The sequence below is a fragment of the Papio anubis genome, chromosome 3, assembly GCF_008728515.1.
Source record: "Papio anubis isolate 15944 chromosome 3, Panubis1.0, whole genome shotgun sequence".
Classification (NCBI taxonomy): domain Eukaryota; kingdom Metazoa; phylum Chordata; class Mammalia; order Primates; family Cercopithecidae; genus Papio; species Papio anubis.
Genome location: NC_044978.1, coordinates 44,757,764 through 44,781,997, shown reverse-complemented (window position 1 = coordinate 44,781,997; position 24,234 = coordinate 44,757,764). Strand labels below are relative to the sequence as shown.

General features: G+C 38.3%; 1 long non-coding RNA gene across 1 annotated transcript; it reads right to left on the bottom strand.

Annotated features, from left to right (window-relative positions):
* Positions 1 to 23,211, bottom strand: LOC103884669. Its single transcript, XR_647346.4, has 3 exons — positions 23,006 to 23,211; positions 15,376 to 15,494; positions 1 to 2,677 (listed from the first exon to the last, which is right to left on the bottom strand). It is a non-coding gene; the product is annotated as an uncharacterized LOC103884669 (long non-coding RNA).
* Between the last annotated feature and the right edge of the window lie 1,023 nt (positions 23,212 to 24,234).

Genomic DNA, 24,234 nt, shown 5'->3' with positions numbered 1-24,234 from the left:
CTTTTTGTACTTTATTATTTAATGAGAAATCTCAAAGGAGACCTCTAAATATCTCTCATCAAGCTTAGTAAAATTTTTCAAAATAATAGATTAAGTATAACATGACTTTAAACTGCACATAAAATTACAGAAGCTTTTCTCCATGTTTATTTTATGACTACTTAAATTTTTTGCTAATTTTGATATGTTCACATTCTTATTAGTCATGTTTCAGGTATATATGGAATATAAGGTTCATTATTATAAAAGTGGATATAAATCTGTATTTCAAATAAACTTAAAATTTTAAAAAATATTTGGTTTGACTTCTTTCCAGAAGTAATTTAATAGTCTTTTTAAAAAAAACCTCACATTATTATTGACAAAGAGTTTAAAATATGAGGCTTTAGCTCTGTTCTTTTCTTGTGGTTGGCTTATATTCGTATTATTAATATTATCTTCAATTTTTAACTTTGTAGTAGGAATATTTTTCAGCTACCTGTTCATTTCATGAGGTTACATTTTATTAAAATGGTTAAATCTGTGTGAGGGGAACATGTTGATTGCAATACACTGCAATCCACTGAATGGATGAGGACTCCTATGGTAGAAACTGCTGACTTTTAGCCATAATTTGTTTCTTCTTCTTGAGCACATAACCAGGCTACATTTCCTGGCTTCCCTTGTAGTTAAGTGTGGCTCTAAGTCATGGCCAATGGAGGATGAACTTCAATAATACGTACCACTTCCAGTCTGGTCCCATAAAAAGCCTCCTAGAAGTGATTCTCCATGGTTCTTCCTTCTTCCTGCAGGAAGCAATGCAGATGGCTATGCTAACCATAAGTGGAAGTTGGCAGAGCCTCATCTGAGTGATGGCATGGCTTGAGCTGTCCTGCTGATCTCATCACCAGAATGGCTACCTAAGCAAAAACTAACTTTCTATTGTGTTGAGCCGTTATCTGCTTGGTCTATATGTTACTGCAGCCCAGCCTGCCTGAACTGATGCTACCCCTATCATACCCTCAGCACTTTGAGCTCTCAACCTTCTTTCAGGAAGACTCACAGTCCACAGGTGGCGGGTGAGAGGTGACTGTCACCTGGTGTGGACACCTGGTGTCATCCAGATTTTAACTCTTAGTGAGGCTTTCTTTCCTTCTTAGTGTTAATAGCTTAAAAGTCAATAGAAATAGAAGTTCTAGTAAATTTTTCCTAGACCCTTGGATTTGTTACACTTCCTTTAGCAAACTATTGCTTCAAGAAACTTGACTCTATGAGTTTTACATTTCTTCACTGGGCCAACTTTGTAATTGCTATAAAATGACAGTGTAAGTAGGAGTTTGGCATTGGTAGGGTTGCATTCTTCCGTAAGAAGGAAAAAAGAGATCTGATTCTCATTCCATTGTCCTGGCAACAGAAATAAAAGCTGCATGAAATATGTAACTTTAATGTATTTTTCATTGCTCATGTGCCCTTTTATGGGATTTCCTGACTGACTTTCTCTATTCCATAGGGTCCTCTGCTGTTAATTTGACATATGCAAAGCGTTTCTGTGTTGCTACCATTTTATTTCTTTTTTAAAGAATGAGTGATGGGAAGTAGAGCTCCACCTGAGTTCCAATCCCATTTGCTGTGAGACTGGGCAATGTGATTCAGCCCAGATCTGACTCTTTCTCATTGGGGTTAGTTTTTGCTTGCGAAAGAATGTTGCTTAAGTTAGCCCTATTCCTGCCTTCCCACCCATGGAATAAATCACCAGTGCAGAAGAGAGTGGCAGTCCAGTTGGTACACTGCCACTAAATAGTTTCATCCTATTTTCCTGGCCCCTTCCCCACCTGCCCATCTTCATCTTATACAAATGGATATTAAGCAAATCTATGAGCATCCGAAGCAGACGGCACTTTTAAAATCAGCAGGGCAGGCTGAATTTCTACCCTCTCGTTGACAGAATTAAAACTGATGAGAAAGTGAAACATTACTTCAAATGTTTGCTTAAGAATGGGGAAGTTGGGCCCAACCCCTCCGTATTGCCAAATGTTACATGGAGCATCGTAAAATCAAATTCTCACATCTCGTTGTCCTCCCATTAGATCACATTAAACTCTGGCAATGAGGCCAGCCCGCCTTGGTGGTTTTCTGATTTGTGGTTTGCTCTTGGCTTTCCTCGTAGGCTTTAAAAATGATTTTATTTTGCGAACAAGTCAGTGATAGTCAGACTCTAGAGTAAACTTGCCTGAGCCAACATTTGCAGTAATAACATTTCACATTATCAAGAGTTTCCTGAAGGACTGCAAAGAATGAAAACAAAGAAGAGCTTTTCTGGTAGTGGTTGTTTTTCTTCAGATGCTGGTAACCTCCCGCGTAGAGAGGCTATGAATTTAGGCTTTGAAGAGCTCCTCACAAGCATCTACAGTTCTTTGCCTTTAAGGTGAAACTAGAGAACTGGAACAGATTTGGGTTTTCTTGTTTTCTGGCTTGCTGGATATGTAACTGATTCTCCCTTTTCCTTTTCTTGGGTGGCTTTTCTGATTATCTTCTTCGATGTTTCATGGCGTGGGAGATGGAGGGTAGTGGGCTTGGCAGAGGTTGCCCTGGGTCAAGGAAGGGAAAGTTCAGTTTAGGTAAGTCCAGCTAAGTATTCCAAATAAGGACTTTCTCAATGCTCCTCATAGTGTTTTTCTCCAAAAAGTATTTATGCTGCCTGTATAAAGAAAATGAAAAGTGATCTTTAGAATAAAGCATACAGCTGATTTTTGCAGTACTTTGATGCTGATAGGGATGATGAAAATGGTGATTATGTTATGATGATTCATTAATGAAAAATAATAAGTAAATGAGCTTATGATATTAAAAATGAATGTCAGCTAGGTACACATTACCTTGAAGTGTTTTAAGATCAAAATATTTTTTTATTGTTTATTTTTTAATTGTGGTAAACTATGTACAAGAGTCATCATTTTAACTTTTTTTTTGAGATGGAGTTTCGCTGGAGTGCAATGGCATGGTCTCAGCTCACTGAAACCTCGGCTCACTGCAATCTCCGCCTTCTGGGTTCAAGCGATTCTCCTGCCTCAGCCTCCCGAGTAGCTGGGATTACAAGTGTGCACCACCAAGCTCGGCTAAGTTTTTTGTTATTATTAGTAGAGGCAGGGTTTCACCATGTTGGCCAGGCTGGTCTCGAACTCCAAACCTCAGGTGATCCACTCACTTCAGCCTCCAGGCGTGAGCCACCTCAGCCGGCCCATTTTAACCATTTTTAAGTGTACAGTTCAGTGGTATTCAGCACACTCACACTGTTGTGCAACCATCACCACCACCCATCTCCAGAACAATTTTTGTTCTTGCAAAACTGAAACTCCATACTCATTCAATAAGTCCTCATTTACCCCTGCCTCCAGTCCCTAGTAACTACCATTTTACTTTTGGTGTCTATGAATTAGACTACTCTAAATACCTCATGTAAGTGGAATCGCACAGCATTTGTCCTTTTGTGACTATCTTACTTCACTTAACATAATGTCTTCAAGGCTCACCCATGTTGTACTATGTGTCAGAATTTTCTTGTTTTTAAAGGCTGAATAATATTGCATTGTATGTTTGTACCACATTTTGTTTGTTCATCCGTGAATAGACTTGGGTTTTCAGACTCACTTTTATCAGAGGGCATCAGTAGGATTTGAATGGCAAGGATTGATGTTCTGAAAAGTAGAACTTGAATAATTACGCAAATTCTCTCAGTTTGAAATTCTTTTTTTTAATTTTTTAATTTTAATTTTTATTATTATTATACTTTAAGTTCTAGGGTACATGTGCATAACATGCAGGTTTGTTACATATGTATACTTGTGCCATGTTGCTGTGCTGCACCCATCAACTCGTCAGCACCCATCAACTCGTCATTTACATCAGGTATAACTCCCAGTGCAATCCCTCCCCACTCTCCCCTCCCCATGATAGGCCCCGGTGTGTGATGTTCCCCTTCCCGAGTCCAAGTGATCTCATTGTTCAGTTCCCACCTATGAGTGAGAACATGCGGTGTTTGGTTTTCTGTTCTTGTGATAGTTTGCTAAGAATGATGGTCTGTAGGGACATGGATGCAGTTTGAAATTCTTATAAGCCAAGCCAGACTAATAAAATTATATTGATCAATTTACCAACATGTATTTACTGAATATCATGTCTTTTTCTATTTTTATTTTTTAGAGATAGGGTTTTGCCATGTTGCCTGAGCTGATTGTGAACTGCTGGGCTCAAGCCATCTGCCTGCCTTAGCCTCCTGAAATCCTAGGATTACAGGCATGAGCCACCACACTTGGCCACCTTTTTATATCTTTAATAATATAGTCTTTTTTAATTACAAGATATAGCACTGCAAAAAACTAGACAATATAGAAAAATATGAAGACATATATAAAGGGAACTTGAAAAATTATAGCCATGTTAATACTGTAAATATTTTGTGGATATGTTGTACCAAAAATGGTATTGATCTAAATATAAGCACTGTAGCTATAGATCGTGACTTTTTAAAACTTATATAGAACTGGGAACATATTCACATGCTTGCAAACTGCTTTTGTTAATTAGCAATATATTTGGGACATATATAAATATAGTTTTATGTTGGTTGCTTTTAAACATTTTAAATTGTGGAAGCTTTTCTTCATATGAACTTTCAGAATATTAATTTATAAAAATAGGAACTTTTCTAGTTAAAGTGGACAAGGGAAGTCTAGAGCTCACTGGCTCAAGACCTACAGTTAATTGCAATAGTTTTTGAGGCACCCCTCAGAGACCCCACAATTCTGTTATGGGTTGAATGTATTCTGTAAAAAGATGTTGAAGTCCTACCCCCCAAGTTCCTTTGAATGTGACCAAATGCTTACAGGGTATTTACAGATGATCAAGTTAAGATGAGGTTACCAGGGTGGACCCTAATCCAACATGATTGATGTCCCTACAAAAAAGGGAAATCTGGACGCAGACACAGGTACATGGCATAGGAAGACTGCCATGTGAAGATAAAGGCTGAGATCAGAGTGGTGCATCCACAAGCCAAGGAACCCCAAAGATTGCCAGCAAATGCAAGAAGTAGGAGAGAAGCATGAAAGAAATTCTCCCTTACAGCCCTCAGATGGAACCAGCACTGCTGACACCTTGATCTAAGAGTTCTAGCCAACAACCATAAGACAATAGATTTCTGTTTTTCTAAGCCACCTAGATTTTGGTACTTTGTTATGGCAGCCCTAGAGAAATGAATATAGACTTCCAAAAACATGATTTGAAACCACTACTTTATGTCAATATTGTAAAAGTCTGCAGGTATTCCCCTGTATGGAAGTATATAATGTACTAAATCAGTCCTTATCAATAGTCAGAATGTTCCAGTATTTTAAAGTATGATCCTGTGAACACCCTTTTAGGTAAATCTTTACATCTGCCCTGTTGTTTTCTTAAAATAATTTGCCAGAGGAGGAATTGTTGGATTAGATAATAAGGATATTCGAAATTTTGATATTACTGCCAACATACTCTCTAGAAAGCCTGTACTAAGTTATTCTCTTAGCTATCAGGTCTAAGATTACATATGTTTCTCTACATCCTCACTGGATACTGTCAGTCTTTTTTAAAATCTGAATTTAGTTTTAATTTTTACTAAAGGAATATATGAAAGTATTTTAGATAAGTAAATTAGTTTTACACGACATAGAAACTGACAGTCCTCGCTTCATCCTTCTCCACCTCTGTCATTCCTCAGTAGCAACCACTTTCAATTCTCATAGCTATTTCTTCTGTTTTTTTTTAAATACTTATATTTCTAAATATCATGCTTATATTAATACTTTTAAATTTTTTCAATTTTAAATATTATTCATTGACTTACTATTATGGAAGATTAGAGCTCTCTAATATATGCCCTCCCCCATATTCCCAAATGATTTACATCACAGTTTTGGTTAAATCAGTATTCAGTTTACATATTATATATTATTGTGGCTATATTTTTTATTTTGTTTTTTATTTTAGATGGAGTCTCACTCTTGTCACCCACGCTGGAGTGCAGTGGCATGATCTCGGCTTGCTGTAACCTCTGCCTGCCAGGTTCAAGTGATTCTCCTGTCCCAGCCTCCTGAGTAGCTGGAATTACAGGCACCCACCACCATGCAGGGGTAATTTTTATATTTTTAGTAGAGATGGTGTTTCACCATGTTGGCCAGGCTGGTCTCGAACTCCTGACTTTAAGTGATCCACCTGCCTCGGCCTCCCAAAGTGCTGGGATTACAGGCATAAGCCACTGTTCCCAGCCCAATGATTATAAATAGTATTTTCAACTGAGTCATATAGAATACTATATTTATTTTTCTTAAGTCTCCCTGTCCAGGATTAATCATTAATTCATTTTTTCTTTGCTTAGTTTTTGTAAATGGATTACTAATTTCTATGCAAACTCTCTGCCCAAAGTCTACATATTGTCGCAATGAATTTTAACACTGTCCTGTCGCCGGGCGCGGTGGCTCACACCTGTAATCCCAGCACTTTGGGAGGCCGAGGCGGGCGGATCACAAGGTCAGGAGATCGAGACCACAGTGAAACCCCGTCTCTACTAAAAATACAAAAAATTAGCCGGGCGCGGTGGTGGGCGCCTGTAGTCCCAGCTACTCGGGAGGCTGAGGCAGGAGAATGGCGTGAACCCAAGAGGCGGAGCTTGCAGTGAGCCGAGATCGCGCCACTGCACTCCAGCCTGGGCGACAGCGCGAGACTCCGTCTCAAAAAAAAAAAAAAAAAAAAAACCACTGTCCTGTCAATTTAATTTTTTTAATTTTTTTTGAATTATCCTTCCAGTAGTCATTCAACCTTCTGTACCTTACTTTCTAGATCTTCTGCACATTTATCATTCTGGATTTTCCTTCACAGTAATCCCAGAGATTTCCTTTGCCTCTCTTCTGTGTTGTATCTCCTGCTTCCTGGATCCCATATCTTTCTGTTTCTTGATTTACTACCTTGCTTTTTTGGAGTTTGTTCCCACTGAGGGAGAACAGAATCTTCCACTTATTTTAAACTTCAATGAAAGTGGTCTTTATGATTCATCAGAAGTATCATATAGGTTTCTGGTGGTAGCTTCTGTCCGTTTGCTGAAGAAAATCTTTTCTTATCAAGAGGGACCATTAAGCTTTAGTAAGTGCCTTTTCGTGTGTATTTAGGTAATAATGTAATTTTTCTTTTTTAAGCTCTTGGTGTAGTGAATTACACTAAATGACAGACTAATGTTAATCTATCCTAGCATTCCTGTGAAAAAGACTGCAAGTTCATGCTATAATTCTCTTAATGCACTACTGAGCTAAAATGTCAATATTTGGCTCTCTGATTGTTAGTTTTGCACATTGATTTTGTATCCTGAGACTTTGCTGAAGTTGCTTATTAGCTTAAGAAGGTTTTGGGCTGAGATGATGGGATTTTCTAAATATACAATCATGTCATCTGCAAACAGAGACAATTTGACTTCCTTTCTTCCTATTTGAATACGCTTTCTTTCTTTCTCTTGCCTGATTGCCCTGGCCAGAATGTCCAATACTATGCTGAATAGGAGCAGTGAGAGAGGGCATCCTTGTCTTGTGCCGATTTTCAAAGGAAATGCTTCCAGCTTTTGCCCATTCAGTATGATATTGGCTGTGGGTTTGTCATAAATAGCTCTTATTATTTTGAGATACATTCCATCAATACCGTTTATTGAGAGTTTTTAGCATGAAGGGCTGTTGAATTTTATTGAAGGCCTTTTCTGCATCTGTTGAGATAATCATGTGCTTTTTGTCATTGGTTCTATTTATGCGATAGTTTATGTCCTAGAAAGAGAATAAAATACCTAGGGATACAACTTACAAGGGATGTGAAGGACCTCTTCAAGGAAAACTACAAACCACTGCTCAAGGAAATAAGAGAGGACAGAAACAAATGGAAAAACATTCCATGCTCATGGACAGGAAGAATCAATATTATGAAAATGGCTATACTGCCCAAAGTAATTTATAGACTCAATGCCATCCCCATCAAGCTGCCATTGACTTTCTTCTTAGAATTAGAAAAAACTACTTTAAATTTCATATGGAACCAAAAAAGAGCCCGTATGACCAAGACAATCCTGAGCACAAAGAACAGAGCTAGAGGCATCATGCTATCTGACTTTCAACTCTACTACAAGGCTACAGTAACAAAAGCAGCCTGGTACTTGCACCAAAGCAGATATATAGACCAATGGAACAGAACAGAGGCCTCAGAAATAATGCCATACATCTACAGCCATCTGATCTTTGACAAACCTGGCACAAACAACAATGGGGAAAGGATTCTATTTAATAAATAGTGTTGGGAAAACTGACTAGACTATGCAGAAAACTGAAACTGGACCCCTTCAATGTGTAAACATTATACAAAAATTAACTCAAGAGGGATTAAAGGCTTAAATGTAAGACATAAAACCATAAAAACCCAGAGGAAAACCTAGGCAATACCATTCAGGACATAGGCATGGGCAAAGACTTCTTGACTGAAACACCAAAAGCAATGGCAATAAAAGCCAAAATCGACAAACGGAATCTAATTAAACTGAAGGGCTTCTGCACAGCAAAAGAAACTATCATCAGAGTGAACAGGCAACCTATAGAATGGGAGAAAATTTTTGCAGTTTAGCCATCTGACAAAGGGCTAATATCCAGAATCTACAAGGAACTTAAACAAATGTACAAGAAAAAAAAACACACAACCCCATCAAAAAGTGGGCAAAGGATATGAACAGATACTTCTCAAAAGAAGACATTTATGCAGCCAACAAACATATGTAAAAGAGCTCACCATCACTGGTCATTAGAGAAATGCAAATCAAAACCACAATGAGATATCATCTCATGCTAGTTAGAATGGCAATCATTAAAAAGTCACGAAACAACAGATGCTGGAGAGGATGTGGAGAAACAGGAATGCTGTTACACTGTTGGTGGGAATGTAAATTAGTTCAACCCATTGTGAAAGACAGTGTGGTGATTCCTCAAGGATCTAGAAGCAGAAATATCATTTGACCCAGCAATCCCATTACTGGGTATATACCCAAAGGATTATAAATCATTCTGCTATGAAGACACATGCACATGTATGTTTATTACAGCACTATTCTCAATAGCAAAGACTTGGAACCAACCCAAATGCCCATCATGTTAGACTGGATAAAGAAAATGTGGCACATATACACAATGGCACGTATACACTATGCAGCCATAAGAAAGGATGAGTTAATGTCTTTTGCAGGAACATGTATGAACCTGGAAATCATCATTCTCAGCAAACTAACACAGGAACAGAAAACCAAACACCACATGTTTTCACTCATAAGTGGGAGTTGAACAATGAGAATATATGGACACAGGGAGGGGAACATCACCCAATGGGGCCTGTTGGGAGTTGGAAGGCTAGAGGAGGAATAGCATTAGGAGAAATACCTAATGTAGATGATGGGTTGATGGGTGCAGCAAACCACCATAGCACATGTATACCTATGTAATAACCCTGCACCTTCTGCACATGTATCCCAAAACTTAAAGTATAATATAAAAAATTCCAATATTTTGGGGGAGATTTTTGCCTCTAGTTGTCTTTGGGTTTTTTGATTTTTTTTTTGTGGGTTTCTTTCTTTCTATTTTTATCTGGTTATGGTACACTGTGATGTTAAATTTGTAGAATGAGCTGAAAACATTCCATTTTTTTCTATGTTCTGTAAGAGTGTGAATAATACAGGAATTATCTGTTCTTTGTAAGTTTAATACAATGTGCCCAGAAGATTGTCTGGGAATTTTGTTCTTTCTAGAGTTTTGATTTCTTCTTAATTTCTTTTATAGTTATTGGGTTTTTCAGGGTGTCAGCTCATTTTTGAGTCAACTTTGCTTACTCAGTTTTTTCTACTACATTATCGATTTCAACTAATTTTCAGATTTGTTTGGCATAAACTTGTATTTGAGTTCTTATGATTAAACCTTTTTCCCACATCATTTTATTTATTTATTTATTTATTTTAGGTTCAGGGGTACATGTGTAGGTTTGTTATGTTGGTAAATTGGGTGTCATAGGGGTTTGGCATACAGATTATTTTGTCACCGAGGTAAAAAGCACAGTACCAATAGGTAGTGTTTGGATCCTCACCTTCCTCCCTCCCTCCACTGTAAAGAAGGCCCCAGTGTCTGTTGTTCCATTCTTTGTGTCCATGTGTACTCAATGGCTAGCTCCCACTCTCATTTATAAATGAGAGCATGTGGTATTTGCTTTTCTGTTCCTACATTAGTTTGCTTACGATAATGCCCTCCAGTTTCATCCATGTTACTGCATATGAGATGATTTCATTCTTTTTTACAACTGGATATATTCTGCGGTATGTATGTGCCACATTTTCTTTATCCAGTTTATCACTGATGGGCATTTAGGTTTGATCCCATGTCTTTGTTATTGTGAATAGTGCCATGATGAACATACACGTGCATGTATCTTTAAGGTAGAATAATTTATATTTCATTTGGTACATACACAATAATGGGAATGCTTGGCAGAATGGCAATTCTGTTTTACGTTCTTTGAGAAATTGCCAAACTGCTTTCCAAAATGGCTGAACTAATTCACATTCCCATCAGCAGTGTATAAGGGTTCCCTTTTCTCTGCAACCTTACCAACAGCTGTTGTTTTTTACTTTTCAGTGATAGCCATTCTGACTGGTGGGAGATGGTATCTCATTGTGGTTTTGATTTGCATTTCTATAATAATTAGCAGTGTTGAGCATTTTTTCATATGCTTGTTGGCTCCATGTGTGTCTTCTTTTGAAAAGTGTTTATGTCCTTTGCTCACTTTTTAATGGTGGTGTTTTTTGGCTTGTTAATTTAAGTTCCTTATAGATTCTGGATATTAGACCTTTGTCAGATGCATAGTTTGCAAATATTTTCTTCCTTTCTATAGGTTGTCTGTTTATACTGTTGACAGTTTCTTTTGCTGTGCAGCAGTTTTTTAGCTTAATTAGATACCATTTGTCAATTTTTGTTTTTGTTGCAATTGCTTTTGGCATTTTTGTCATGAAATCTTTGACACGTCCTATGTCCAAAATGGTATTTCCTAGATTATCTTCTAGGATTTTTATAGTTTTGGGTTTTACATTCAAATGTTTAATCCATCTTGAGTTGATTTTTATATATGGTATAAGGAATAGGTCCAGTTTCAATCTTCTGCATATGGCTAGCCAGTTATCCCAGTAGCATTTACTGAATAGGGTGTCCTTTCCCTATTGCTTGTTTTTGTCAGGTTTGTCAAAGATCAGATAGTTGTAAGTGTACTACCATTATTTCTGGATTCTCTAACCTATTCCATTTGTCTGTGCCTCTGTTTTTGTACAAGTACCATGCTATTTAAGCTCCTATAGCCTTGTAGTGCAGTTTAAAGTCGGGTAGTGTGATGCCTCCAGCTGTGTTCTTTTTGTTTAGGATTGTTTTGGTTATTTGGACTCTTTTTTGAATATGAGAATTCTTACATCCACATTTTATGTCTCCAGTTTTCTACTCACATATCTTTGTACTGTGTTACTACTGTGTTTTGGGATAATTTTTTTATCTCAATTTTCAAGCTTAGTTATTTGATATTTATATTTTTCCATTCTTCTATCTAGTCTATATATTTAATTATTTAAATCGAGTTATATTTTAAACTTCTAATTATTTCTAAAATAATTTTACCTTTTTCAATACCATACCTGTTCTATTTTATGGATACAATATTCTCACATCTCTCATGTGTGTGTGTTTGTGTACACGTGGCGTTTGTGTTTTCTGCTGTTTCCTTGATGTAGCAGATATTCATTAGTATCATTTTCTGCATCTTCTTTGGTGAGAGAAAGTTCATATTGCTGAGTCATGCATCACTTCCATCTCTGCTATCATGCCAGTAAGTTTCTATGCTTATTGACCAAGCCGTAGGGTAGCCAGTGAAAAAGGCTAAATGAAATCCACAGAACAGGTTTTCTTCTCCTCACTAGGTAGGATTCTCCTCAGTGGAGAAGCCAGCCCTGTGGTGAGAATTCAATGGAACGCAAATGTTCTCCTACTCTGCCATTCTGAGGAGTCCAGCAATAGGTCTTTTTTCCAGACTTTCGCATAACGAATTCTCTAATCTTTTTTCTTTCCCATCCATGACTGGCCAAGCCATTAGCTCTTTCCCAGGGACTGTAGATTGAAACCCTTCTCTCTCTCTTCTCAGGGAAAGTGTAGAGCCAGATGCACTATTTAAGTTTGCTCATTGGGTGCACTTGCTTTCTCAAGTTGCCTGCTTGGCCCTCTTCCAAGCGGCACTTTCCTTCTTCTCTCTCCCCGCCTTTCCTTTCTCTTCTAAAGCTTTTTAATAAACGTTCACTCCTGCTTTGAAGCTTGCCTCAGTCTCTAATTCTGCCTTATGCCACTCAGTCGAATTCTGTCTTCTGAGGAGGCAAGAATTGAAGTTGCTATGGACCCATAGATAGGCCACTGGTAACTTGGTGTGACTCCGATCTCTTCCACCGCTAACATATTTGGTGTCATGACTTGGATACTTTCCTAGTGGAAAGCCGATGCTGGACCTTCCACCTAGAGGGCAAGTCGGCGTCCTAGTTTTCACGTTGCATGCCACGTGACTTCTTAAACATACATTTCCTGTTATTCATGCACTGTGGTTCTCTGCCTTTGTGCGGCAGCAAAGGTGTGGGCTCCCGTGCAGATATTCTCTGAGGTTTATATCTGTTTCTACCAACTTAAGTGACCTTTAATCCTTCCTCTGCTTTTTCTTTCAACTAAAATTGGCTCTTAAGAAAAAAAAAGACAAAAAAATGCATAAAATTTTGCTCATTGAACATATTGCTTTTTCTGATTGTCCTTGTATTGGGCTACTTACAATTGGGGTTTTAATATGCAGCAGTTCAGTTTTGGCTGGTGTCAGCTACAAACCAGGCTGACATTTTTTTCTTCTTTTTCAATTGACTAGTTATAGGGAACTCCTCATAAGGCCATGTGTATTAGTGTGTGGCGAATTTGCAATGTAGCAAGAGTATTTGTTAAATACGTATTTCCCAAGAGGGAAATAGCTTGCTCTGATAATTTTAGGATTTTCCTATCAACACTTGCTGGAGTGCCTGTATAGTATCTGCATCTGTAACAATGTAAAAATCATTAGATATACTGGGTCATAAAGCCAGAGCTTCTTGAACTGCAGCCTAGACTGCTGCAGAGCCTTCTCTTATTCTGGGCCCTACTCAAAACTGGCAGTTTTAACATGTACTCAGTTTGGTAGATGATTGCATTAATGGCCCCACTTAATGGCTGCCATGTATCTATACACTTTGACTTGTAACTTTATAGTCCCTTTCTATCTGTTGTTGGGCGTAGCAATGAGGCTTGCATTGGTCAATGGGATAACAGATAACTTGACTGAAGAAGAAGCTGAAAAAGGTGCTGTGTGTTTGTATCTTTTTCCAAATCCTGTACAGTATTGGGTTGCTGGAAGATATGACGCCATGTGTGAAAGAGCTGAGTTTTCCCAGCTGGGACTATCCCAGAATAGTAAGTCCCCAGTTGACTGATATAAAAATAATAAATGAGTTTCATTTGAAGCCACTATATTTTGAAGTGGTTTGTTTTATAGCATTATTAAGGTGATAGATAACTGATACAATTGGTGGTTGGATAGGAGGAGCACACTCAGATGCCGCATTCATACACATTGCCTTCTGAATGGAAAGACACTACCAAATACTGCCTTTTTCATAGTTGTAGGGTGTTCAAGGCACAGTGTCTTATCTTTCAACTTTGGAGATTTCCCGGCATAACCTCAGAAAATTAGGCTCCTGGAATGCTCTCTGAAATGTCTTCCAAATTTTCAATCTTTTTAGCTGACACTGCTGCACACCACTGGCTCACATCTCCTTTTTGCCCTCCAAACTCTATAGGAATACATCTGATTGTCAGATTCTAAATAATATATAAAACCTAAGCTGCAAAAGAGTCTTGCACATGTAATATTGAGCTTTCTAGAGCTTGACATATGGGACCAGAATATAGAATAGAAAGAGCCATGAATAGATACCAAATACCAACAGACAATATTTATCCATTCATAACCTGCAACTTGAGAAAACACTGCTAGACTGAATCCACCTTTCCAGCCTTAACATTCACTTTTCTTTATGTGTCCTTTTCCTTGGTCAAACAGAATCATTCTTCTCTGTATGCATATCACACTAAGCAGTTTTCTTTTTTCAGCTCTGCCTATTTAAATCCTGTTTATCTGTCAGGGTTATCTCAAAAATCATTGGCTCTAGTTAGCTTTCATGGATACTGTATTAGTCTGTTCTCACAGTGCTATAAAGACATAATTGAGACTGGGTAATTTGTAAAGAAAAGAGGTTTAAGCAGCTAATGATTCTGCAGGGTGTGCAGAGTTCTGCTTCTAGGGAGGCCTCAGGGAGCTAACAATTATGGCAGAAGGCAAAGGGGAAGCAGGTACATCTTCACATGACTGGCAGGAGAGAGAACAAAGCAGAAAGTGCTACACACTTTCAAACAATCAGATCTTCTGGGAACTCTATCACAAGACAGCACTAGGAGGATTGTGCTAAACCGTTAGAAACAACCCCCATGATTCAGTCACCTCCCACCAGGCCCCTCCTCCAACACTGGGGATTACAGTTCGATATGAGATTTGGGTGGGAACACAGAACCAAACCATATCGGATATCTCCAGAAAGAGAGGCTTTTTCTCTCCTTTAAAATTCTTTCATGATTTGTACTTCTTTCACCATACTTCTCTTATTTCACCTGGCATTACTGTAATATTTTTACATCTCTGATCACCTTCTTCTATTGTAGAAAGACCTTGGGAATAGGGATAAATTTCTTAATTACCTTTTTATCTCATGTCATGCTAATAAAATGTTTTAGACAATATGTATTCTCTATAAATATTAGTTGATATGAATTGAAATATATTCACAGACAATGGTAGGTGTTGTGCTAAATATTGAGATGAATATGGATGGTACTCACTCTCAAGGAGCTTACAGACTGCTCACATTAGACAATATTTCAGCTCTGTACCTTCAAAGAGGACAAAGTTTATAATACTTTAAATGGGACCACAGTTAGTGAGCCTACTGGGATAAGATTTGGCAGGAGAAATGTAGGTAGTAGTAAGGAAACTTATTCTTATAAAGCTCATTTTTAATTAATAAAGGTTTTGCTACAAGAAGTACTTCACCAATAAGAAAGAACTAATAAAATATTCACAAAGCTGCTTTATTTCCCAGCCAGTCCTAGCTTAAGCACCGTCAAAAAGAAGCTTTTTGGCTACATTACTTACCATAGAATATACCTTGTCTTCTTAGTCCCTGCAGAACATGCAGCTTCCTGGTTCATGTTATTCTCACGTTCCATGATATGGTAACTTGTGACATCCCTTCCTGCCTTCTCTTTCACCTTCTAAAAGAGGAGACTACTGATTAATTTTCACTCCAGGTGGGCTATCTTTAATTGAGTTAGCTGTTGACATTCATGGGATTTTTCCTTTGCCATGTTCTATTAATAGGAGAAAATGGGTGGAGAAGAACCTTATGTGCCATATTCTATTCAGATACTGGTTATGCTTTAGGAAATGGAAGAAGCCAAGAAGGAAAGGAAGAGGTGTAGTCTGTGGTCTCTGAACCCAGCAGACTGTGGATATATAAATTTCTCTACTCTGTAGGCCTGAGTGAGACTGATGTTTTGCAGGCCCACAGAGGATGATCTTCTCTATATGAAAACATAGATGTCAAGTGTTGTATTCAGCCGTGAGAGATGACTGCCCTCTGTTGTTTCAGAATTAAGAAAGTGGAGACTCAAAAAGCTTGGTGCCAATGGAAAAATCAACAAATATAGCTGTCACTGAGGAAAGCAGTGCAGCAAGATTTTGTTTTACCCTTTGCCAACCTCAACTCACCAATGTGCTGGCTACATATGTTTAGAATTAGCAAGCAGTGTTTTATCCTTCATTTCCCCATTCCCATCCCCCACTTTTTCAGTTGCTTATCCAAAATGGAACTAAGCTTACAGGCTTCTTGGAGGTCACCCACCCCTCAATACAGGTGCAATTGAAACAGCTCCCTCCTAACTTAGCTCTTCCCTGACCACCTTGCTCTCTGACTCTCATTAGGTCTGGAGTGATTTTATTTTCATAGTTCTCTGGAGGGCTAATGAGCTTTTAAGAAACACCTGCAGCAACTCCAGATTCTACACAGTGACTTAAGTTTTCAGAGAATGTTTTAAAGAGTATTTTGTTGGGGGGCAAATTCCTTGCCCAGATAAATGAAATTGCAGCCATGAGAGCAACTTAATCCAACATCCACATTAACTCTTTTTTTTTTCACTGATATGCCCAAACTCTAATGCCTTCATTTCCCCTTCATTTGCAACAGCAAAGCCTCCTTTACCAGAAAAATAAATGTGCAGTTGGCAAGAGCTGAATAGAGGTCTGCTTAAATGATTTTTAATTTATGTTAAAATGCTAAGAGCAGTTTTCCAGGTCCCCATTGAACACCTCACAAAATGAAGTTTTTCAAAGCCTACCTTTAAAAAAGGAACTAAAAAATTTTAAAACATTCTCTTTAGCTGCCCCAATTGTATCTTTTATTCCTGCCCTACTGGGGTCAAGCAGCTGATTAGGAGTTTACACTCACTTCGTCTTAGTGCTCTGGTCTGAAAGTTAGAGACCTGTCTTCTATTCCTGCCTCCAAACAAAAAGTTGTATAAGTTTGAGCTTATCATTTGCTCTCTATACTTCCTTCTCTCATAGAATGAGTGGTAACTTAAATGTAAAGTATATAAAAAACCAAAACCACTTATGAGAAAATACTTAGATTTTCTGGTTGCTTTTACATTTGTAACATGTATTATTTCTTTTGATTGGCATCTGCTTGGAAAGAAACCACCAAGTAGTTGACCATTCAGTCTTGTCAACTCTTTTTTTTCCATTTTTTATTTTAAATTCAGGGGGTACATGAGCAGGTTTGTTACCTGAGTATATTGCATGATGCTGAGGTTTGGGTACAATTGATTCTGTCACCCAGGTATTGAGCATAGTACCCAATACTTAGTCTTTCAATTCTTGCCCCACTCCCCCCTCCCCATTCTAGTAGTCCCTGGTTTTTGTTGTTGCCATCTTTTTGTCCATCAGTACCTGATGTTTAGCTCTCACTTATAAGTGAGAACATGCAGTATGTGACTTCCTGTTCCTATGTTAATTCACTTAGGATAATGAATTCCAGCTTCATCCATGTAGCTGCAAAGGACATGATTTTGTTCTTTTTTATGGCTGTGTAGTATTCTATGGTGTATATGTACTAGATTTTAAAAATCCAATCCACTGCTGATGGCCACCTAAGTTGATTCCATGTCTTTGCTATTGTGAATAGTGCCGTGATGAACATGCAAGTGTGTATGTCTTTTTGGTAGAAAGATTTGCTTTCTTTTGGGTATATATCCAGTAATGGAATTGCTGTGTCAAATCGTAGTTCTGTTTTAAATTCTTTTGAAAAATCTCCAGATTACCTTCCAAAGTGGCTGAACTAATTTACATTCCTACCAATGCCATTAAAAATGGCATTCTGCTCTCAGTTACAAGTCTAGGAAAATGTCTGCAGCTTTTCCTCGTATCTTTCCCTTACAGTGTCTCCAAGCCTCTCCCCAAGTTAGCTCCAGGACCTAGGGGAAACAAAGTGTTCTCCCTTGGCCTGGGTTGCTCAGATCCGCAGTGGAAAGATGAGTCATGGAGAAAGGCTCTCTGCCTCTCTTACCTACTGGGGATTCACTCATTTTTACCAGTCCGATGCTATCATGGGGGCTCTTTGCCAGTGTCCTCCTCTCTGGGATCTGGGGTGTCCTTCATAATTAATTCTGATGGATTCTTGTTTTTCTTTGTGAATTAAAGCTCACAAAGTTGATCTTTGTGTACTATATTGCTATTTTCAAGTAACCTAGGTGTGCTAAAAGCCTCTAATCGACCATCTTGGAAAAAAAAAAACCTGTCAACTCTTGAGACTCTTGATTATTGATTATTATGGCCTAATTTTTAAACCAGGTTAACTTTTGTCTGCCACTTAGTATGAATCAAGGTTAAAACTTCAACAATTTTTTTATCGCACAAAGATCTAGTCATGGAGATACACACCAGGACAAGTGTTTAAAGAATAAGAATTATCTCAAATGTTCAAACTAGGTCATAAAAGTACTACGAAATAGTTAATTATCCAAAGCATTTTTTCGTTAGGTTTCAAAATTTTTCTAGTACTGTGCTAAAGTTCTGAAGGAGATGCAAAAGTCACATAAGGCCTTGTCATTATGTAACTTACAGTTTACTTGTGGGTACAAAATTGTTATGTGTGCATACATGTGTGCATGTGTAGATATAACACAAGTGGCCTATGTTAAATGAAGTATGCTAATTTCAAATGTAAGTAGCTCAGAGAAGGAAGACAGCATTGGAAGTTTAAATGATCATGAAAATTTTAGACTTTGGATGGATGACGGAGGAGAGAAAGGGAATTCTAGAATGTGAAAACAATATGAAAGGAAGGAACTCTATGGCCTAATTGTCAACTCAGTAGGAGGCATGCTCACCTAGATGGCTCAGATTTAAAAATCATGCCAAATTGAACGTACTAGCTTTTTTCTGAAAATCTCTTCTTCTATGTTTCATAATTCAGCAGGACCCTAGTATTTACCTAATTTGTTAGCCTGCCCAGCTAGGAGTCATCCTAAACTCTCCCATTCCTACTACTTCCTTTCTGTCATTCTTTCTCTGTTCTGGGGCTGCTTTTTGAGAGCTCCCAGGATGCTCATTACCTCAAGGACTGGAATAAGCTCAAGATTGTTACTGACCCCACCTCCTACTAATTTAAATTCTTCTCTCTTATTATCTCCCTTTGAGAGGCTTTGCCCTTGAATTTCTCATCTTGGGCTAATGTTTTCAAATTCGTTAATTGATTTAGATTGACTACCCAATTCTAATCAGGTACTTCCTTGAGTTAAAACTTCTGGTTTAATTTCCTAGTTTCCTCACAAGACAGTTCATCTCTGTTCAGCCAGAATAGCTAGGATACCAGAAACTGGTTAGTCTAGGTTTCTTAATCCTCTCTTGTTTATTCCTACTCTGTCTGCCTTAGTTTAGGGGTTCATAATCTTTTGCCTGGTGTGGTAGTTTGAGCTAATATGTTCAACAAGTGTTCATTCTCTCTTTCCTCACCCTATGGGTAGAGAATCCTACTGTGTCCTATAGACACTGAGGTTGGCCATGAGACTGGCTGGTGGCAGGTGGATAGAAGGGATACTATGCTAGCTGTGAGTAGAGGCTTTAGGAGATACTGCCTGTTTCTTCCCACTCCACTACCTCCCTGCACTCCTGCCATCCACCAATAGAAGAACAGAGAAGACACTGCTCCTTCATCATGAATTTTGAAATGGAAAACCCATGGAGCACACAGGAGTCTGCCTATGTAGTGTGGAGCCAAGCCAAGCCTGGCCCAACCCAGCCAAGCTAAAACTGACCATGACTGACCCACAGACCTGTCAGTAAGAAGCAAATGTTTGCTGTTGTAAACCACTAAGATTTTGAATTGTTTAATAAAACCTGACTATATTCCTGAATTTTTATAAAACCTTCTACCTCATCTTCCCAGTCTTACCTTCCTCCCATCTACCCTTCACATTAGATTAAATACAAATTCTTCAATAGCTCCAATAGCTCCAGTGTCCCACAGGATAAAAATCCAAAATGGAATAAGAGACCCTTCCTTGCCCACTCTCACCTCTATTTCTGTCTTGCATTTTCAGCTCTAGTTATACCTACCTACCTAATGTTCCTGTAATTCACAATGCTTTCTCTCAGTGTCCTCTTCTGCAAATGCAGTCAACTGTTTCAAATACCTTTGCCCAGACCCCCTCCCTCTCCCACCTGATGGATGGGCTGATGAAGGGCTGATAAAGCCCTTTCCCCTGCAAAACTTACAAGATTTAAGTGTTGCCACTTCTGGAGGGCCTTCCCCCACTCCCCTAAACTCTCAAAACTATTTGCCTAATTCCGAGAGAGCAGACTTTGTTTTGAAATAGATTATTTTTATACCTCCTTTTCAAAAAAGCTTGATTGTGAACAATTTCCTAATAGCAAGTTGGTCTTTTCATCTTTTTATTCTCAGGACTTAACATTTGTTTCATGCATATTTTAGATACTCAATAAATGATGCTGTGGATATTTAGCTGATTTTGAAATTTAATCTGCTTAATGTTCTTCTACCTGGTTGAACCACTTTCACTTAAGGTACACATACCATGAATTTGGATTACCTTCTCTCTCACCAAGGTGTTACTTCTGGAACTATACTTGAAACATTAAGTGGACACAACCATGTAAGCAATGCCCTGATCAACAAATAAAGCATTCCCAGCATCCTTCTTCTCTTACCAATCGCTACAAACACTTCCCAGAAAGTAAGTATTTTTCTGACTTCTGTCACCATAGGTCGGTTTTGCCTATTTTAAAACAGTATGTAAATGGAAATAGAGGGTATGCCCACTTTCATGCCTGGCTTTTTTCTTACTCAACGTTGTAATTTGTGAGATTTATTCAAATTATTGTGTATAGCAGTAGATCATTTTTATTGCTGTATTGTACTCCCTAGTATAAATATATCATAATTTTTCCATTACACTGTTAATAGTTACTTAGGTTGTTGCCAGTTTTGGGCTCTTACGAATAAAAGTGTCACAAACACATTTTTATACATGTCTTTTGGTGCACATATGTGAATTTCTGCTGAGTAAAAACCTAGGAGTTGAATGTATGGTTCATAGGGCATTTTATGTGTTCACCTATGGTAGATACTTCTAGACTTTTCTCCAAAGTGACTGTACCAAGAGTTCGTCTTGTTTTATATACTTGCCAGCTCCTTGTCTTGTCAGTCTTTTTACTTGTAATCATTCGGGTGGACACGTCGTGTCATTAATTTGCATTTCCCTGATGACTAATGACATTGAGCACTTAAAAAAATATGTGGCTTTTTCCCTTTTTTTTTTTTTTTTTAAACCATTGGGATATCTTCTTTTGTGAAATCTCATTTTTCTTTGGGTTATCGTTTTCTTATTTGTTTATATGAATTCTCTGAAACCAATTTGTTGGTATTTTGGTATACCATTTTTTTTTGCTTCTACCTTCCCAAGACAGATTGGTCTGTAATTTTCCTTTTTTATTATATCCATGTCAGCTTTTAGTGAAGGATATTCTGGTCTCATAAAATGAGTTGGAAAGTGTTCTCTCTTTTTATATTCTTTGGAAAGTTTAATGTAAGGGTGGTGTTATTTCTAATTTCTTCTCTAGGAGTCAGTGAACATAGCACACGAGCAGATGAACCCCGGAATCAGAGTGCTCGGACTGAATCCTCACTTGGCTACTTTCTTATCATGTCAACCTTGGAAAAGATACACAATCTATTTCTGCCTCAGCTTTCTCATCTATAAAACGGGGATAATAAAAATATTTACTTTCTGAAATCTTTGTCAGGATCTTTGAGTCACATGTAGAATTCTCACTACCATTTCTGGCACACAATAGGAGTTCAATAATTATTATTTATCCATTTATTCAATATTTTTGCATACAGTGCAGTCTTATTGAAGCTGAAGCCATGTCCTTCTTACGGTGTTGGTTCAACAATAAGCATTCCATGGGTTGACGAAGTAAGTGGAATCTTTCAAAGCAATGCCAAAATCAAATTCTTCTTTATACTTGGCCTTTCCTCAGGGATATTTTTTTTCTTTTCCTTTTTCTCTATTTTGTGAAATGTCAGGGAAGAGACATAAGAAGCTTTCTGTGGAAATAGTACCCAGAGAAAGACATGGATCTTAGTCATGGTACTTTTTTGGGGTTTTGGCAATGTCCTAGGTGGGTGTGGGTCCACATGGCAAATATTCCAGTGGTTAGAGGGGAGTTTGGACTTTTGATTTTTACTGCCTGGTAACTAACCTCAGAGATCTTTCGTTTTTCTTTTTAACAAAAGGAAGTCCAGTCTTCCCAGGGTGCAGTTTGAATTCCTGATTTGGTGGTTGTTCCGGGCTCTGAAAACTCTATGCAGTTTTAAAACAATAATAGTTATTGCTATGCAAATGTCCCCCCCCCCCCCTTTAGCCTTTGTGTCATTAAAATGCCACTCAAGTGGAATGTTTGTTTTCAACTGGCTTATATCTCAGATTTAAGATACGTGGATCTCTGATGAACTCTGAAACAATTAATACTACATCTTCATCAGAAAAGCCACAGAAATTAGGGTTAAACAGGTCTTGTTGTGGTTTTCTCTTTTTTTTTTTTTTTTTTTTAAGTTTACCATCTTAAGCATTTTTATTTTTATTTTTATTTTTTATTTTTTATTTTTTTAAATTATTTTTTATTATTATACTTTAAGTTCTAGGGTACATGTGCATAACGTGCAGGTTTGTTACATATGTATACTTGTGCCCTGTTGCTGTGCTGCACCCATCAACTTGTCAGCACCCAACAACTCGTCATTTACATCAGGTATAACTCCCAATGCAATCCCTCCCCCCTCCCCCCTCCCCCCTCCCCATGATAGGCCCCGGTGTGTGATGTTCCCCTTCCCGAGTCCAAGTGATCTCATTGTTCAGTTCCCACTTATGAGTGAGAACATGCGGTGTTTGGTTTTCTGTTCTTGTGATAGTTTGCTAAGAATCTTTTTCCAGCTTTACTGGTTTCTCTGTCTGTTCTCCCTATGTCTTCTCTCAGTCTGCTCTTTTGAGTTTGAAATGAATTATCCCTTCCAGACCTCCCCTATCTATCCCCACCCCAACATATGCACATTCCTCCTCTTGCACAGTTCCTGACCTATAGTCCTTCATATAAGCGAGGAAAAAATAGAAAGATAACAACACTTCTGTGGATTCGCGTAGCTCACATGTGTCTGGTCTCCTGAGGAGAAATCGCTCCACTCAATAAATCCCATGATCCAGCCACAGAAATCTTTGCCATTTCAAAGAATAATTTTCATGATTCTGTGCTTTTGCTTAACCTCAGTTGTTCAAAATTCTAATCATCTTTCGTAGGACATTCATCAAATGTCACCTTATTTGTGATGTCATTCTGATGTCAGAATGAGATTTTTCCTTTGGGTTCTTTTTGCATTTTGTTTATGCCCCTATTGTAATATTCCTATCAAATCCCAATTCAAAATCCTGGGTATGCAAGCAATGTGATTTTATTTTTCTGTCACTAATTTGTATCTTTGGTGGTTAAATCATAGATATTTCCTTCCTCCACTTCCAGGGATTTCATCTAAGTATGGATGTGGTAGACACAGAATCAATAGCCCCAATTCTGGCCGGGCGCGGTGGCTCAAGCCTGTAATCCCAGCACTTTGGGAGGCTGAGATGGGCGGATCACAAGGTCAGGAGATCGAGACCATCCTGGCTAACACGGTGAAACCCCGTCTCTACTAAAAAATACAAAAAACTAGCCGGGCGAGGTGGCGGGCGCCTGTGGTCCCAGCTACTCCGGAGGCTGAGGCAGGAGAATGGCGTAAACCCGGGAGGCGGAGCTTGCAGTGAGCTGAGATCCGGCCACTGCACTCCAGCCTGGGCGACAGAGCCAGACTCAGTCTCAAAAAAAAAAAAAAAAAAAAAAAAATAGCCCCAATTCTTCACCTTTCTCTTTACTGAATAACTTTGGACAAGGCTATTCTGAGCTCTTGACTCCAGATTCAGCCACGGGACTTAGCGGGATATTAGCAAGCATATATCAATAGGATATTATCAGGTGTAATGTGATTAGAGGTTTGAAACATATGCAGATTTGGATATGCTGACCTTTGTACCTTCACTGGCACCATAAGAGAAACAAGCCTCAACTAGTCCACCAGTCCTAGAAAAAGGGTGAGAGACATGTCCAGCAGAATTTACCCACCATCACATCAGCCTAGATCAGCTAACTCCCAGCAAACCTGCAGACACATTTGCTAAATAGCTATTATTTTAAGACACTGAGTTTGGGATAATTTGTTAATGCAGCATTTTTCTAGCAAGAGCTAGCATCTAACATGTGTAGATTTGGGGCAAGGTAATAGTATTTTAATAAGACTTTTGTATTGTTTGGTACATCTTTGTTCCATCTTCTTTTTGCTCATCAGTC